General features: G+C 37.2%; 1 long non-coding RNA gene across 1 annotated transcript in view; it reads left to right on the top strand.

The window, feature by feature from the left end:
- Positions 283–20,179, top strand: part of LOC110271393 — a 29,170-nt gene continuing 9,273 nt past the window's right edge. Inside the window, exon 1 of the long non-coding RNA XR_002362101.1 lies at positions 283–373. This is a non-coding gene — a long non-coding RNA (uncharacterized LOC110271393). The remainder of the gene's footprint in view (positions 374–20,179) is intronic.

The following is a 20,179-nucleotide window of genomic DNA, read 5'->3' on the forward strand; positions in this document are numbered from 1 at the left end:
GCTGGATAACCGACAGATGAGCCTCATCAACCATAGGACAGGCTTGCATCTAATGCATACTACTTAAATTACTTGTTTGTGCATTAACTGGGTGTGCCTAAATGTACTTGCCATGCTAAATGTATATTTGTTACCTGCAGTACTTGTAACTTTCTTGTGCTTGCTTTTATCTGTTTATTTATCTGTGAAATGCTGACGAAGGTGGAAGTGTGGAGGTATGGCAGTATGGAACTTAGATTTTAAGGTTAAGTTAAGCTTAGATACTCTTAGAGAACCACCTTTTATGGCTTCTATTTAATACTTTAGCCTCTATGATCTGAGTGTCAGTGTTCTAGAATTGCCTCTGACATTCCCAGGACCTTATATATTATGTGTATGGCACCTTTACCAAACTGAGAACCTCTGATTTTCACCCCATACTATGTTGTTATTTTTCAGATGTAGGTAGGGAGGCATCTCGTTAGGCATCTGGACTCCTGCGAAGTGGTTACCGGGTTATTTTGTTGTACAGCAATGTATATATATGTACTTAGCTTTTCTCCACATATCTTGCTCTTTTGATCCTCTTAGAGGTTTATGGAGAGACAAGATTTTGTTTTTGTACATCTAGGTTTTGGTTATGTATGTATATATGTGTAAATATTCTCCGGCCAGCCTTGACTTCGCGGGCTAAGTTAGGAGCTTGTTATTTTGTATCCTTGGCTCTCTGTTCCTACTTTTATTATCTGATGTTTAATAGTTATAGTTCTCTTCACATGAAAGTTATTCCGTTTCCGGAGCGTTGCGCTTTTCATTTCGCGATTTTGTTTTACCCATTTTCCAAGGCTCCTAGTTTATTATATTCTTTCTACTAATTTATGTATGTATTTTAATTTTAGAAGTCGTAGCACCTCGCTACCTCTGTTTTACATCATAAGTATAAAGCTCTGTGTGGTAGGGTTTTACATTATGGTATTAGAGCAGTTCGCTCCTGTAGAGCCTGAGAGACGGACAGACTATGTTTCTGTGCATACTCTGTGTGTGACTATGTGCTACCTAGGATATCCGACTGGTATGTGTATCATACATGTTCGTGAGCATGCATTTGGGACTTTAAAGCATTAAACTTGGGATATTGAGACTGATCACCTTAATATCAATTGTTTGGTGTGAATAGGGACCAAATGTCGTCTCGCGGATCCGAGCAAGGTGCCCAGAGCGAAAACCTTAGGATTGAATCGATGCAAAGACCTCGAGATGGAAGCCTGGGTGCTGGTACAAGCAATGTAGGTCAATACTACAGGTCTATGACCCTTACTGATTTCCTCAAGAGTGGTACACCTCAGTTTAATGGAAATGCCAATGCGTTAGAGGCTGATCGGTGGTTTCAAGACGTGGAGAGGTTTTTATACACTCAGCACGTTAATGAAGTACAGTCAGTGGAAATAGTGACTTACATATTAGAGGAGATGCTCAGAAATGGTGGTAGGAGTTATATCATACCTTGCAGATGGAGTTGACAGATATTCCTTGGAATAGATTCAAGACAGAACTTTACGGGAAATATTTCTTACATGCACTTCGCACTGCAAAGGAGTTGGAGTTAATGCAACTGAAGCAAAAGAATATGTCCGTTGTTGACTATACCCGTGAATTCGACGACCTGTTACCATGGTGGAGTGTCTCCCACTTAGCACTTTGATTTAATGTCCTTAAGTTGGACTTTATTGAGAAGCTCTCACCTAAGCTTGCATTTTCCAAGGCAATTGAGATTTCCAAGCTTGTACACCCAATTCTTATTGTGAGTTCCTTGCATTCTATCTAGGTAACAAGCAAGTGAAATTCCCAATTCCTATACACAATAGCAACAAAACTCACAATTCAATGGGTGAGAATTCATAGGAGAAAAAGGAAATAAAAATAAAAGATAGTAAGAACAAGCAAAATAAACTCCTAAAATTAACAAAAACAAGCAACCAAGCAAAAGCAAACTATTCACATATTCACATATTAACAATAGCCAAAAACACAACACCATTGCAACTCTCCGGCAATGGCGCCAAATTTGATAGAAGGCCAAGAGCATAGGTTTGGATTTTTACAGTAAAAATAGGATTGATGATGCAAGTATAGTCCAAACCCAACAATTGATCATCAATCAAATGTTATCACAATTCAAACCAAATATAAACCGAGAGTATTTAGACTCTCGGGTCGTCTTCCCTAGGAGTTGCAATGAAATGTCATATCATTAGCTATGAGGGAGCATGGGAATTGGGAAAGCAAGAGAGCAAGAGATGTAAATAGCCTGAAATTAAATAAGCATGCATGGAATTAAAGGAAAGCAAGTAAAGGCAATGAAAATAGAAATTAAGTACTAAAAAGAGCTCTTGGTGAGAATTGGGCAATTAAGGATTCCTATCCTAGTTATGGACCACAAACATTGCAATTGTGTGGAATTAATCCTAATTAGTCAATCCTACTTGAGAATTAGTCAAAAGGGCATAATTGATTCTAATCTCTAAGTCCTAAGTCAACACTAGTGGGTCACTTAGAGTTAAGGAAAACCGAACTAATTAACAATCCTCACACAATGCGGAATGGACATCCACAACTCAGTTCTACCCAAAAACCCAATTTCTCAACAAAGAGTGTGAAAACTAAACATGCAAGAAATAAAAGTCAATGCAATAAAATGCAAGGGAAAGAAACTTAAAATGCAAGAAACCTCTTGAAAAGTAATTGAGAACTAAGGTTACCTATCCTAGCCATTGACCACAAAAACATGATGGTTATGAAGAGTTAATCCTACTTAGTCAACCTTACATCGAAGATAAGTCAAATAGGTATAGTTAATTCCAATCCCTAAGTCATAAGTCAACACTATGGGGTCACTTAGAGTCAAGAGAAATCAAATCAACTAACTACTCTAATATATCAAACAAGAATGGACATCAATGACTCAAGGGTCACCAAAGTCATTAATTTCAAGCCAAGAGTGAGGAAAAACTAAGTTGAAACTAAGCCAAACATTTCATCAAACACTTGGTGTGCACGAAAAATAAATCAAATTAAATTGCATAAAAATAAAAGCTAACTACCAAAAGCAAGAAAATGATAACAACAACTAAAGGAAGCATTAAATGAACATAAAACATAAATTGCATTAATAGAAATTAAAATTAACAAAGAGTGTTCATAACATGAAAGAGACAAAATAAGGGAAATTACAAGAGAAATAAAGAAGATAAAGACAAGAAGGCATGAAAACATATAGGAAACTACATCAAAACAAGAATTAAAGACTGAAATTAAAGGAAATTAAACTAAACCTAACCTAATTCTACAGGAGGGGGGAGCTTTTCTCTCTAGAAACTAAGAGAAGAAGCATGTAAAAGATAAACCTAATTGCCCCCTTGCTTCCACTTGAATTGGGGTTGAAATAGCTTCAGAAATGAGTTGGGTTGGGTTTTGGAGGCCCAGAATTCGCCCCCAACGATTTTGCATTAATGAGCTCACGTGACTCGTGTCACGCATATGCATGGGTCACGCGTAGGCATCGCCTGACTCGCACTTGTGCGCACGCACGCAGTATTTGTGCGCACACACGGATCGCTGAACTTCCAAACTCCATTTTCTTCATGGTTTCTTCTCTTTTGCATGCTCTTTTTCTCACTTCTTTAACCCATACTTGCCTTGGAAACCTGAAATCACTTAGCAAACACATCAAGGCATCATATAGGATTAAAGTGGATAAAATTTAGTAATTAAAAGGCCTAAAAAAGCATGTTTTCACTTTCAAGCATAATTTAGGAAGAAATCATGAAACTATGCTATTTCATTGAATAAGTGTAGGAAAAGTTGATGAAATCCACCCAAATAAAGCAAATAATTACCATGAAATGTGGATTCATCACATCCCCACACTTAAACCATAGCATGTTCTCAAGCTATACTCAAGAAGGAAACATGGGGTATTATATTTATTCAAAGTAAGGAAACTACCTATATGCAATCTATCTATATGAATGCAACTACTTAGTCAAAATAAATCAATTTCCAAGAAAGCATATATGAACATAAGGCTAAAGCAATCTAAATCAAGTCAAATCCATAATTGATTAGAGTTATTGAAAAGAATTAACAACTTGCAAGATAAGCAATTAAGCATAGGTGAAAACATGTCATTGAGCAATCAAACCCTCACCGGATGTGTATCCACTCTAATCACTCAAGTGTATAGGGTCAATTCACTCATTTCTCTTCTAATCATGCTTTCTAAGATTTTTCTTTCATCTAACAATCAACACTTATTCAATGTATGCATACAAATATCATGAGGGCTTTTCCATGGTTGTAATGGGGCTAGGGTAAAGGTAGGGTTATATGTGGTTGAGTGAGCTTCAAATTTGAATCTTTGACTAGTCTAAGCTCTCATCAAACCTACTTAACAACCTATACAACTCAAAGCAAACCTAACTACCTATTTCTCACTTTTCTCACACACTCATGCATTTTCCTTTTCAATCACAACTCATATACATTGTTATTGTTATTCTACTTTGGGACATTTTGTCTCCTTTCTATTTTTTTCTCAAATTAAAATATATATACAAAAGTGACAATGCATATAGGTTAAGCATTTGATGCATGAATATATACCTAATTCCTAAGATTTTCAACAAGGTACAAAAATCCACTTTTATCTCAACCAAAGCTCCCAAACTTTCCCACACTTAGATGATACACTCTCACTAGACTAAGCTAATCAAAGATCCAAATAAAGGACATTTATTTGTTTTGCACTTTAAGGCTAGTAATGTGCTAACTTTAAGAACAAAAAGGGGATTGAAATAGGCTCAAAGTTGGTCAACAAAGGAAGATAAAAGGGTAGGCTATTTGGGACAAGTGAGCTTAATGAAAAGATGACCTCAATCATATAAATGCATATATACATCAAACAATGGACATAAAGAATCAAACAAGTCAAAGATTGCAATCATAAAAAGAGAATAGCACACACAAGGATAAAAATAGTGGTTATATGATGTAACCACATAATGAGGCTCAAAAACTCACAAGGTTGTGTGTTCATAACTCAAAAATATATTCCACAATATATTTCAAGCAAGTTTCAATCAAAAGTTCCAACTCAAATCAATTAGGATATGAATGCCCTATCAAGAATGTTTTTTTCTTGGAAAAATTTCATTATATTAACTAAGCTTATTATATATATGCAAAGAAAGGCAACAAACTAAGAGAGAATGTAATTAAAGCTCTAAAATATATAAAAACCAAGAAGAAAAATGCAACTAAGAATTCAGAAAAAGAAGATGAAAGTGTTAGGATTAGAGTATGTCAGCCAAGATTGCCAATTGGAGACGACCTTCCCACACTTAAGGATTTGCACCGTCCGCGGTGCAACTAAAGGTGAGCAACGGGGGCGTATGGTGACTTCGGATTTTAACCTTCATCTGGTGGATCAATCGGCTGCTACATGCTCTTCCTCCTGCTTCCCTTGTTGTGTATAGTGACTTTGATAAACCACTATTTCATGGTTTATCTTGTACTCAATTGAGTAGTTTTTATCAACTCTTTACCCACTTATTCATACTATTTGCATGGTTTTACATTTTCCTTCCTAATTATGTGCTTTGATTGAAAACATGCTTCTTTGGCCTTAAGTTCCCTATGTTTAATTCTCTCTTATTACCATTAGATGCCTTGATATGTGTGTTAAGTGATTTCAGAGATTACAAGGCAGGAATGGCTCAGAGGATGGAAAGGAAGCATACAAAAGGGGAATGAATACAAGAAGTTGGAGAAATTGCTAAGCTGTCCAGCCGGACCTCTTCGCACTTAAACGGCTATAACTTTAGCTACAGAGGTCCAAACGCTGCAGTTCCAGTTGCGTTGGAAAGCTAACATCCGGGGCTTCGCAACGATATATAATTTGCCATAGCTGCCTCGATGCTAGGTGACGCGAATGCGTGAATGACGCACTCGCGTTGCATCTGTAAAACTGCAATCCACGCTAACATGTGGACGATGCCTCCGCGTCGCTTTGCCGCAACCTGAACGTACCAGAAATCCTGGGAGTGATTTTGGGCTGTTTTTGACCCAGTTTTCATCCCAGAACATACAGATTAGAGGCTATAAAGTGGAGAATGCATCCATTCATCGAACAAGCTCACAATACATAATTTTAGGATTTATATGTAGTTTTTAGAGAGAGAGGTTCTCTCCTCTCTCTTAGGATTAGGATTTAGGATTTCTTTACTTTGATGATTGTTTCTTTTTATCAGGTTCAATGATCCTTTTATTTATTTTCCCAATTTAATTTGTGAACTCTTCCATGTTACATATGATTTTCTTAATTAAGGTTATTTGAGGTATTTCAGTTTATGATTGTTTTATTTATGCTATGAATGCTTTCGATTTATCCAAATTATTTTCATTCAAGTAGATTCTCTTCCCTTTTGGCTTTGGTTAAGTAATTGGTAACGCTTGAGTTGTCAAATAAAGCAGTGGTTGAAATTGGGAGTTGCTCCAATAACTCTAGTCTTTCCATAGGAATTGACTAGTCATGGAAAGAAAATCATCAAGGATGAATACGATTTTATATTAAAACTATTGGACAAAGCAGTAATTATTAAAAAGGAAAAAGTGGTTGCAGACTTAGGAGATGCTGAACCTCCATGGGAAAGTCAGGTTATAGAACCTCCTTCCAAGGCGATTGAAATTGATGCTGAGGAGGGTGTACAACCTCCAAGGCATATCATAGTTGAAGACTTCGAAGAGGTTGTCAAGAGATGGAGATTAAGAAAGAAGAAGAACAACCTCCCATGCCCTTGGTAAACAATGAAGAAGAGATTGAATTGGAAGAAAGCTACCAAGAGGAAGAGGTTGATATTGAAGAAGTTTGCAAAGAGGTTGTAATTGTCAAAGAAGAACACAAAGGAGTGGAGCTTGCAAGTTCGTTAGAAACCCCTCCCCCTAAGTTGCCATCATCCTTCACAACATTCAAGTGGGTAAAATTCATATCCCTTAGCTTTCTAATTCCACTTGAATATGGGCTACTAGAAACGGATGGTCAACTTAGAGCTCTTTGTGACATTAAGAGTAAGAGGAAGATGGTTAGTGGTTGGAGTTGTCAAGCAAGGTTCAACATGGTTGTGTGCTCAAGGTTTAAATGCAAGGGTTGGTGTAAAGCTCAACTGAATGGGTCTAGGAAGTTGGTTGGCCGCTTTAGTGAGAATTCAGATTGCTTGCCACCCGGATGGAATCATGATGATCAACATGAAGACGGGTGCAAAAGCAAGGTTTGGGATCCTGGAATCTGTTCTGACATCCAACACCCTGGGAGCCTAAAAATCTGTTTGAAGCTGCTCAAAGGCTTTACGTGCCTAGTTTGGGACCCCGGAGGCTGTTGGAATTCCAAACACTGGTAGAGATTCCTGGATGAGTTCAAGCATAAGCCACCATAACAGGAAGCTCATCAAATGTCCAACTTAAGGACTTTAACTAAAAGTGCTAGGTGGGAGACAACCCACCATGGTATGATCGTTCCTTTTTCAATTTTATTTCGTTTTGTTTGTTTTTATTTTATTTTATTTTATTTTCATTGAACCTAGAATTATTTATTGCATCTACATTAGCATTGCATTCTGCATACTGCATATATATATATAAAAAAATCGCACGCGACGCGACAGCGTCGCCGATGCGTCCGCATCACCAGTGCGTTTAGAAGAAAAGAAACGTGAACAGAGAGTCACGCGAAAGCATGGCTGGAGGCGTGCCTTTTGCACAAAATTGATCCACGCGACCGCATCGATGACGCGTCTGCGTCATTTGGAAAACAGCCTCCCACGCGTCCGCGTCGCCCACGCGAACACGTGCTCCAACAGATCGACGTAAAAGGAGTGCATGGCCGAAAGTTGTGCTGGAGTAGGGCTAGACTCGTGCTAGAAGCCCAAGTCCTCCCACGCGAACGCGTCACCCATGCGTCCGCGTCATATTGGAAATAAGGCCATCCACGCGATCGCGTCAACCACGCGACCGCGTCACCCAAAAATTTGGCGAAAAGAGTTTCGAACAGAGAGTTGTGTGAACGCGAGGCTGCCCTCGCGCCAGTAGCACGAAATGAGTCACGCGTCCGCGTGACCGACGCGACCGCGTCGACTCCTCTAAGCGCCATCCGCGCGAACGCGTACCCCACGCGTCCGCGTCGCTTACGCCGCACAGCTTAACCTAATCTGCCTAAAATCTTATCTTTTCTTCCCCAATCCTAATTTTTTCCTCCCTCCTTTCTTACTTACTTCTTCTTCCCTTCTTTCCCTTCCCATTCTTCTTATCTTTCATTCTATTTTACTTAATTTACTTGCATATTTCATTCATTGTATTTTAAATTTGTGCATATTTTTATTTTTCTTTTCTAAATTTATTATTTTACCATTGGTGTTAAATGTTCTTATTCAACTATTGCATCCTTTCTTGAATTATTTTGGTGCTTAGTGACTTATTTTACACTGTGGGATGATATTAATTATCTGCCAATGCCAATCTTTTATGATACTTGCACTTTATTTGCATTGACATGAACTTATATTGATATTTTCATTACCCACACTCCTCCCCTTTTTTGCAATTTCTGCACCACTGATATGCCATGTGCTTCTATTGTTTTCTCACGAACATGTTGAAGCTTCCATGTAAATGAGACCCTTATCATCTGGTATTAATACCCATATTTTATTTATTTTCTATCTTTATTTTGGGTTACTTTTCTTCCCTTTTTCTTTCAGGATGGCCACCCAGAAGGGAATCGGAAGACGTTTACATGGGAAAACAAGACAAGTCCATCTACACAATCTTTGGAGAAAAGCGCCAGTTGGAACAACCCGTCCACCTGCACATCTCAGCATGCACCGAGGACGGTGCAATCTTTAAGTGTGGGGAGGTCGATACCGATCTCCATGGGTTAGTTACTCTTCTATCTCAACACCAATGGTTTATTTTCCTTGTTAGTTGTTGCATTTGCATGTTTGATTGCATGATTATTTGATTTTATGCATATTTTATCACTTGGTTGAAGTAATATTTTCTTTTTCAAGAAACCTTTTAGAGCATTTCACTAATTTGAATAAAATTTAATATTAAACTTGTTTGAAGAAATATTATACTGGAACATGGTTTAGAGCTCGAACACACAAAACCTGTGAGATTTTTTGAGCCTATTTGAATTGGTTGCATTTTACCAACCAATATTTCATTTTTGGTGTGTGTTTTTCTCTCTAAAATTGTGATCTTTGTCTTGCTTAACTCTATATTTCCATTATTTGATGTATGCATACACTTACATGATTGAGGCCTTTGTTTCACTGAGCTTACATACCCATATGGCCTTACCCTTTCATTATTCTTTGCAAACCAATGTTGAGCCTATTATACCCCTTTGTTCTTTACTTTAGCACATCATTAACTCTAAGAGGAAAACAATAATGTCCTTAATTTGAATCCTTAGTTAGCTTAGACTAGTGAGAGTGCTCATGAATTAAGTGTGGGGAAGAATTTGGAAACATTTGGTTTGAGAATTGAGTATGTTAGAATTTTCTGAAAATGTGAAAGAAATGTTTAGGACATGATTCATGCATCCAATAATTTAATCATATGCATTGAGAAAAATAAAAGAAAAGAAAAAAATAATATAAAAAAAGAAGTGAGAAAAAGAAAAAAAGAGCGCAAATAAGAAAAAGGGGACAAAATGCCCCAAAGTAAGTGGTGAAAGCAATGCATATGTATTGTACTTGAAATTAGAATGCATGAATATGTGGAAAACATGGTTAATGGATAGTTAGATGTGGTATTATGATTACAAGGATTGTCTAAAGTTAGGTGGAAAGTTTAAGTTAATTAAGGATTCAGATTTTAGTCCACTTGACCAAATACAATCCTACCTTGACCCTAACCCCATTACAACCCTTAAAAGACCTCTTGATTTGCGTATTTGTGCATTAAATTTTTGTTGATTGGTAGAAGAAAAGCAAGCCTTAGAAAGCAAGGTTAGTAGAGAATTGAGAGAATCGAACCTTAAACACTTGAGTGATTAGAGTGTATACACTACCAGTGAGGGTTCGATGCTCAATCCCTTGTTCCCTGCTTTCATGAGCTATTTTCCTCTTGCAAGTCTATTTGTACTTCATTTTTATGATTTGAATTAGTGAAATCCATTCATGTTTGTTCTTGAAAGGTTTATTTACTTTTCACCAAGTTGGTAGAAATATTTTGCATTTAGTTGCATTCATATAGATAGGATTGCATTTCATACATTTTACCATTCCTCTTCACTCTTTTAGTTCTCTTAAGCTTGGCATGAGGACATGCTAATGTTTAAGTGTGGGGAGGTTGATAAACCACTATTTCATGGTTTATCTTGTGCCCAATTGAGTGGTTTTTATCAACTCTTTACCCACTTATTCATACTATTTGCATGGTTTTACATTTGCCTTCCTAATTATGTGCTTTGATTGAAAACATGCTTCTTTGGCATTAAGTTCCCTATGTTTAATTCTCTTTTATTACCATTGGATGCCTTGATATGTGTGTTAAGTAATTTCAGAGATTACAGGGCAGGAATGGCTCAGAGAATGGAAAGGAAGCATGCAAAAGTGGAAGGAATACAAGAAGTTGGAGAAATTGCTAAGCTGTCCAACCTGACCTCTTCGCACTCAAATGGCTATAACGTTAGCTAAGGAAATCCAAACGACGCGATTCCAGTTGTGTTGGAAAGCTAACATCCGGGGCTTCGCAACGATATATAATTTGCCATAGCTAATCCGAAGCTAGGCGATGAAAACACATGAAAGACACACCTGCATCGCATCTGTAAAACTGCAATCCACGCTAACGCGTGGACGACGCCTCCGCGTCGCTTTGCCGCAACCTAAACATACCAGAAATCACTGGGAGAAATTTCTGGGCTGTTTTTGACCCAGTTTTTAGCCCAGAACACATAGATTAGAGGCTATAAAGTGGGAGAATGCATCCATTCATCGAACAAGCTCATAATACACAATTTTAGGATTTAGATGTAGTTTTTAGAGAGAGAGGTTCTCTCCTCTCTCTTAGGATTAGGATTTAGGATTTCTTTACTTTCAGGATTGTTTCCTTTTATCAGGTTCAATGATCCTTTTATTTATTTTTTCAATTTAATTTATGAACTCTTCCATGTTACATATGATTTTCTTAATTAAGGTTATTTGAGGTATTTCAGTTTATGATTGTTTTATTTATGCTGTGAATGCTTTCGATTTATCCAAATTATTTTCATTCAAGTAGATTCTCTTCCCTTTTGGCTTTGGTTAAGTAATTGGTAACGCTTGAGTTGTCAAATAAAGCAGTGGTTGAAATTGGGAGTTGCTCCAATAACTCTAGTCTTTCCATAGGAATTGACTAGGACCTGAGGATTAAGCTAATTAATCCACTTGATTTACCTTCATAGTTAGAGGTTAACAAAGTGGAATTAAAATCCAATTCTCATCACAATTGATAAGGATAGGACTTCCAGTTCTTACACCTTACCAATAGTTTATTTTGTTATTACTATTTTATTTTTCTTATCATTCAACATACTGCTTCCTTACTTTCAAAACCCCCAATTTACAAGACTCATAACCAATAATAAGAACATACTTCCCTGCAATTCCTTGAGAAGACGACTCGAGGTTTAAATACTCGGTTATCAATTTTAAAGGGGTTTGTTACTTGTGACAACCAAAATGTTTTGTAAGAAAGGTTGATTGCTTGGTTTAGTAACTATACTTGCAACGAAAGTTTACTATAACTTCTAAACCATCAATCTTCAGTTCTTCAGACTTATCATTGAGAAATAGAAAATAAAATAATAAGATGAGTGAATGCAAAAACAAGGAAGCAAAGAGTGTTGGAATGAGGTGGTATTTACTAGAATGAGTTGAGTGAATAAGTTTGTGACATGAAAGAAACAAGTGTGTGTATTCTAAGTTACGCGGCTTAGAACGCACACACACTAGCATGGGAAGCTAGGTCTCAATTAGACAAAATAAGCATACACTTCATTCATTCTAGTGTCCTTGAGATACTTTAAAAGAAAACTTGTAGGTTAAGATAAACAAACAAGCAATAAAGGGGCATAAAAGTATTCAAGCAAGAATCAAGGAATTGTGAATTGGATAATGAAGCAACACCTAATTGACATGAAGTGGAAAACATGATAAACATAGTCCACAAAGTTTAAAAAGCTCAAAAAGTATCATTAGGTAAGGTCATGATCCAATTTCACAATTCTCAATGTTAATGCATCAAATAGGTGACTTAAATAAAAAAAATCAATCACAAACAAGCATCACCTAACAAAAAATGCATCAACTACATACAAATTGCCTATCTATAGATAATGAAATCAAATTACATGGTGGCCAAAACATGCAATTTAGAAATCCAAAAGAGATTCTCAAAGGCAATGATATGAGTACTTGGTATGTGCAAGATTAAACATGAAGAACTCAACACCAAGCAACAATTTACAACCTCAATAAATAGTAACAACAATAATAATTCAGCAGCAATATCTCAACACAATCAGCAAATCAACTCAATCATCCAACACTTAGCATCAACATAGAGAATTAAATTAACTAACTAGATAACTAACTAACTACCTAACTAACTAACTAACTAAAGGTGAGTGTCATGGGTGGTGAAGTATAGTGGTGAGTGGTGGTTTAAGAAAGGAAAAGAAAGAGGAGAAGAGAAAAGAAGAGAAGAAGTAGAGAGAAGAGAAGAAAAGAAGTATAATGGGAAAATAGGGGCGTGCGTACGTACAGAAGGCCGTGCGCGTGCACGAGGGGTCATGCGTACGCGTGGTAGACGCGTGCGCATGATACGTGTGTAAAAGGGACTCGACGCATACGCGTAAGGGACGCGTACGCGTAAAGGGCAGAAAATGTAAGGTGACGCGTACGCATGAGAGACGCGTACGTGTCGATGGGAAAACGGAAATGGGTTGTGCGTTCGCACTATGCGTGCAAACACTGCGAACAGAGGCTTTGTTTTGAGGTGTGCGTGGGCACAGGTCTGTGCCCACGCACAGAAAGGCTAAATTTTTTTTTAGGAACGGATCATGTGTGCGTGCGCACAGAAGCAAAAAGAAAAGGGGTTCACGCGCACAGGCTGTGCCAACGCTCCCACCAGAGGGGACGCAAGTTGGCGTGCGGACGCACAAGCCTGTGCAGCCGCACAGAAAGGGCGAAAAAAGGGGTGTGTGCGTATGCACAAGTGGGTGCGCACGCACAGGTCAAGGAAAAACAGGGGAGCGCCCACGCACAACCTCTGCTGGCACTCCCAACAGGGGCTTGGCAGGGTAATGTGTGTACGCACAGCTGGGTGCGTACGCACAGGTCGCGATTTTTAGTTCTTGTGTGCGTGCGCACGCACATGCCCTATTTTTTTCAAAAAAATTTCTTTCAAATTCTAAGGTACCAAGCCTTAGCTTAATCGAAACTCAACACCAAAACTTGCAAGAACCCATAAATTCATGATCTAAGCCAAAATTAAACTAATTCTAAGCTAACCAATCAAGCAAAAATGCAATTAAGGCAAATTATATACAAAGAGAAGGGTTGAAACAATGTTACCTTGGTGGGGTGTCTCCCACCTAGCACTTTGGTTCAATGTCCTTAAGTTGGACTTTATTGAGAAGCTCTCACACAAGCTTGCATTTTCCAAGGCAATTGAGATTCCCAAGCTTGTACACCTAATTCTTGTTGTGAGTTCCTTGCATTCCATCTAGGCAACAAGCAAGTGAAATTTCTAATTCCTATACACAATAGCAACAAAACTCACAATGCAATGGGTGAGAAATCATAGGAGAAAAAGAAAATAAAAACAAAAGATAGTAAGAACAAGCAAAATAAACTCCTAAAATTAACAAAAACAAGCAACCAAGCAGAAGCAAACTATTTACATATTCACATATTAACAATAGCCAAAAACATAACACCAGTGCAACTCCTCGGTAACGGCGCCAAATTTGATAGAAGGCCAAGAGCATAGGTTTGGATTTTCACACTAAAAATAGGATTGACGTTGCAAGTATAGTCCAAACCCAACAATTGATCATTAATCAAATGTTATCACAATTCAAATCAAATATAAACCGAGAGTATTTAGACTCCCGGGTCGTCTTCCCTAGGAGTTGCAATGAAATGTCATATCATTGGCTATGAGGGGACATGGGAATTGGGAAAGCAAGAGAGCAAGAGATTTAAATAGCTAGAAATTAAATAAGCATGCAAGGAATTAAAGGAAAGCAAGTAAAGGCAATGAAAATGGAAATTTAGTACTAAAAAGAGCTCTTGGTGAGAATTAGGGAATTAAGGATTCCTATCCTAGTTGTGGACCACAAACATGGCAATTGTGTGGAATTAATCCCAATTAGTCAATCTAACTTGAGAATTAGTCAAAAGGGCATAATTGATTCCAATCCCTAAGTCCTAAGTCAACACTAGTGGGTCACTTAGAGTTAAGGGAAACCGAACCAATTAATAATCCTCACACAATGCGGAATGGACTCCACAACTCAATTCCATCCAAACACCCAATTTCTCAACAAAGAGTGTGAAAACTAAACATGCAAGAAATAAAAGTCAAAGCAATCAATGTCAAAGCAATAAAATGCAAGGGAAAGAAACTTAAAATGCAAGAAACCTCTTGGCAAGTAATTGAGAACTAAGGTTACCTATCCTAGCCATTGACCACAAACACATGATGATTATGAAGATTTAATCCTACTTAGTCAACCTTACATTGAAGATAAGTCAAATAGGCATAGTTAATTCCAATCCCTAAGTCCTAAGTCAACACTATAGGGTCACTTAGAGTCATGGAAAACCAAATCAACTAACTACTCTAATATATCAAACAAGAATGGACATCAATGACTCAAGGGTCACCAAAGTAATCAATTTCAAGCCAAGAGTGAGGAAAAACTAAATAGAAACTAAGCCAAGCATTTCATCAAACACTTTGTGTACATGAAAAATAAATCAAATTAAATTGTATAAAAATAAAAGCTGACTACCAAAAGCAAGAACATGATAACAACAACTAAAGGAAGCATTAAATGAACATAAAACATAAATTGCATTAATAGAAATTAAAATTAACAAAGAGTGTTCATAACATGAAAGAGACAAAATAAAGGAAATTACAAGAGAAATAAAGAAGATAAAGACAAGAAGGCATGAAAACATAAAGGAAACTACATCAAAACAAGAATTAAAGACTGAAATTGAAGGAAATTAAACTAAACCTAACCTAATTCTAGAGAGAGGGGGGAGCTTCTCTCTAAACCCTAAACCTAATTGCCCCCCTTGCTTCCACTTGAATTGGTATTGAAATAGCTTCAGAAATGAGTTGGGTTGGGTTTTGGAGGCCTAGAATTCGCCCCCAGGGATTTGCATTAATGAGTTCACGTGACTTGTGTCACACGTACGCGTCGCCGAGCAAAATTCACTTCCACGCGTACGCGCGGGTCAGGCGTACGCGTCGCCTGGCTCTTACTTGTGCGCGTGCACGCACGGATCGCTGAACTTTCAAACTCTATTTCTTCATGGTTTCTTCCCTTTTGCATGCTCTTTTTCTCACTTCTTTAACACATACTTGCCTTGGAAACCAGAAATCACTTAGCAACCACATCAATGCATCATATGGGATTAAAGTGGATAAAATTTAGCAACTAAAAGGCCTAAAAAAGCATGTTTTCACTTTCAAGCATAATTTAGGAAGAAATCATGAAACTATGCTATTTCTTTGAATAAGTGTAGGAGAAGTTGATGAAATCCACCCAAATAAAGCAAATAATTACCATGAAATGTGGATTTATCACTAATGCTCCAGCAGTATTCATGGATTATATGAACATGATTTTTCGGCCGTATCTGGACAAGTTTGTTATTGTCTTCATTGATGATATTCTTGTTTACTCTAAGATTGAGGAGGAGCATGCTGATCACTTGCGAACGGTGCTTCAAATTCTAAGAGACAGGAAGTTATATGCTAAATTATCTAAATGCGTGGAAGAGTGAGGTGAAGTTTCTCGGTCACGTGGTGAGTAAGCAGAGAATAGTTGTGGATCCTGCTAAGGTGGAAGCAGTAATTAATTGGGAGTGACCAACTTCAGTGACAGAGATCAGGAGTTTCCTAGGTTTGATGGGATATTATTGGAGATTCATAAAGGGATTTTCATAGCTCGCCTTACTTTTAACTAAGCTGACTAGGAAGGATACGCCTTTTGTCTGGACTTCAGAGTGCGAAGAGAGTTTTCAAGTATTGAAGAAAATGTTGACTACTGCACCCGTGTTGGTATTGCCTGAGCCAAGTGAACCGTTTGAAGTATACTGTGATGCATCATTAAAGGGTTTGGGGTGCATTCTGATGCAGCACCGGAATGTTATGGCATATGCTTCCCGACAATTAAGGCTGTATAAGATGAACTATCCGACTCACGATTTAGAACTTACTGCTGTTGTGTTTGCTCTAAAATTCTAGAGGCATTATCTCTATTGTGTCAAGTTCCGCATCTTCTCAGACCATAAGAGTTTGAAGTATCTCTTTGAGAAAAAAGAATTAAATATGTGCCAGAGGAGGTGGATAGAGCTTCTGAAGGATTATAATATTGAATTGAATTACCATCCAGGAAAAGCGAACGTTGTGGCGGATGCCCTGAGTCAAAAGTCTTTGTATGAAGCTTGGATGATGCTACGGGAAGAAGAGTTATTAAGGGAATTTCAAGGTTTAAACCTGGGAATTACAGAAGAATCTGGAATTCTGTGTTTGAGTTAGTCACAGATTTCAAGTGATTTTAAATCAGAACTTTTGAAGTCTCATCAAGATGGTGAAGCATTACGTAAGGTATTGCCAGCAATTGAATAGGAAAAGCAGTGGAGAGTGTCAGAAGGTAAGGATGGTTTATGAAGGTTCAAGAACAGGATTATTCTGCCAGATGTCGGAGACCTGCGACAGAGTATCTTGAAGGAAGCTCATAAGAGCGGGTTTTCAATTCATCCAGGAAGTACCAAAATGTACCAAGATCTGAAAGCGATGTTTTGGTGGCCAGGAATGAAGAATGATATAGCGTTGCAAGTATTTAAATGTTTAAAGTGTCAGAAGGTTAAGATTGAGCACCAGAGACCATCAAGAACCCTTCAGCCTTTAGAGATTCCACAATGGAAATGGGAGAGTATTGCAATGGATTTTGTGATAGGTTTGTGATGTGGCGGATATTGGCCAATTAAGAATTGAAGTAGGTTGTGCGTTGCAAGTATAGTTCTTAACCAACCAGAAATCTGCTTATCAATTTAGAAGGGTTGTCACAAGAATTAAAATTAAAATACTGGGAGTATGAATCCTAGGTCGTCTCCCAACGAGTTGTAGAAAGGTGTGCTATTTTATTAATCAGATATTTTCAAAAAGAGTTCGAGTTGAATAAACAGGAAATTAAATTGGGAAAATTAAGTAATTTAAATAAAGGCCATGACTGAGAGTAGATTAGTTGGAAGCCCTATTCTTGTTGCAGTACTCTCAAGATTAATTGATAATTGAAGGTTGTTCTGTTTATTTATCCCTCACTAGGTAAGGGAAAGTCAAACAAGTTGGAATTATGTTTCTACTCACAAGTCCCAATCCGCTTACTTGGAAGGACTGGCGTTAGTGACTAGAGAGCAATCCAACAATAAACCCAATTACAATTTCTCTTTTGAGCATTCCAACTCAAGGGTTCCTTTCAATCAACTCCCCATCAAGTTAGGGAACTACTCGCTCATTGTGAATATAAAACTTATAACATAGGAAAGGGAATTAAAGAAAGACATGATAAATAAAACTCAAAGAAATCAATTAAAAATAAAAGTAACTCTTGTATTAATAAATCTTAAAATAATCCATTAGTAAAATTGAGTAAATTAAAGGACATGGAAGATTAAAGCCAAGTAAAGAAAACGAACTAGAATGACGAAGTCTTGATGAGGTAATAACTCTTCTCAATATCCCAATGCAAAGAGCAATAGAAATAAAAATCCTAAGAAATATGAATGTGTAGAGAGAAAACCTAGAGGAGGAGTCAAACTAGATCTAAAAACTAAAAACTGTGTAGAATGAATGTTGTCTTTGGTTTCTGCATGTCCTCTGGCTCTAGTCTGCTTTTCCGGGCCGAAAACTGGGTCAAAACAGGGCCCAAAATCGCCCCCAGCGAATTCTGCAGATTATGCAGATCGCGCATGTCACGCGATCGCGTCATTCATGCGGACGCGTCATGTGGCGTTTTGCTTTGCCATGCAGGCGCGTCGTCCACGCCTCCACATCACTTGTGCTATTTCAATCCGCGCGGTCGCGTGAGCCATGCGGCCGCGTCACTGCGATTTCCTCTTTTCCGCGCGGTCGCGTGAGCCATGCGGCCGCGTCACTTCTCGCTGGTCATCTCCTCAACTTCTTGTGTTCCTTCCATTTTTGCAAGCTTCCTTTCCAATCTCCAACTCATTCATGCCCTATAAAGCCTGGAACACTTAACACACAGATCACGGCATCGAATGGAATAAAGGAGAATTAAAATACATAATTAAAAGTCTCTAGGAAGCAAGTTTTCAAACATGTAATAATTTTAGGAAGGAAATATAAATGCATGCTAATCATATGAATAAGTAGGTAAAGATCATGATAAAACCACACAATTAAACACATTATAAACCATAAAATAGTGGTTTATCAACCTCCCCACACTTAAACATTAGCATGTCCTCATGCTTAGTTAAAGGAGATAAAACAAATGAGTAGGAACATGTAAAAACTCATGCAATGCAATGCAACCTATATATGTAAATGCAACTATATGATTCTTGTCCACTTGATCAATAGTAAATAAGCTCTTCAAAATAATTACAAATCAAATTCCACTAATTCAATTCTCATGCAGTAAGAACAGATAAAAATGCAAGAAGATAGCTCATGAAAGCAGGGAACATAGAATTTCAAGCATTGAACCCTCACTGATGATGTATCTACACTCTAGTCTCTCTTAGTGTATAGGGTAATTACTCTATTCTTCTCTAATCATGCTTTCTAATTTTTGTTCTTCTCCTAACCAATCAACAACATTTAATATACCAATGCAAACATCATGAGGTCTTTTCAAGGTTGTAATGGGGCCAAGGTAAGGGTAAGGATACATATATGGCTAAGTAAGCTTATAAATTGGATCTTTAATTAACCTAAGCTTTCACCTAACCTCTATATATATTCTATATAACTTTAGAATGCATACCTAGCTACCCAGAAATTCCTTTCACATTCCATACTCCTGTATCAACTTTTTATTTTAATTTTATCATACATGCATTGATCCTTGAATTCTTAACTTAGCATTGGGGTAATTTTGTCCCCTTATTTATTTATTGAAATTTTTTATTTAAATAAACATAAAAAATAAACATAGGTTATCAATGCACATAGATTTTGAATTCTTATAAGTTCACATGAGTAGGTATCCAAATTTCCATTATATTATCATGACACATTCCCTTATTATCTTTTGTTCCCACAATTTCCCATACTTAAATAACAAACACAATTCTATCTTAAGCTAACCAAAGATTCAATTTGGGATATATAATTGTTTTTCCACTTAAGGCTAGTAATGTGGTAAAATATAGAACAAATGGGATTTAAAGTCTCAAAGTGGCTAACAAAGGTAATTGAAAGGGTAGGCTTAATTTGGATAAGTGGGCTAAACAAATAATGGCCTCAATCATATGCAAACATATAAATATAATAAACATTGGACATATAGAATGGAACAAAATATAGATCACAATCATAGAGAAGTAAACACACAAGAATAAAATAATTATGGTTAAATAATGTAACCATGCATAAAGGCTCAAATCTCACAGGTTGTGTGTTCTTTAGCTCAAAAATTATGTTCCAAATACAACTTTAAGCAAATTTAACATAGAAGTTTTGATTAAAATTAGTGACATTTTGTTCCAAAGATAGGGTCTTAGAAGAAACTTATTGTCTTTTCAATCACGTAGAACATGCATGCAACTAATCTATTACTATGCAATTTATCCTGTTCTATAAAAGAAAAACTAACTAAATATCC

The sequence above is a fragment of the Arachis ipaensis genome, chromosome B01 (assembly GCF_000816755.2).
Source record: "Arachis ipaensis cultivar K30076 chromosome B01, Araip1.1, whole genome shotgun sequence".
In the NCBI taxonomy this organism is placed as follows: Eukaryota; Viridiplantae; Streptophyta; class Magnoliopsida; order Fabales; family Fabaceae; genus Arachis; species Arachis ipaensis.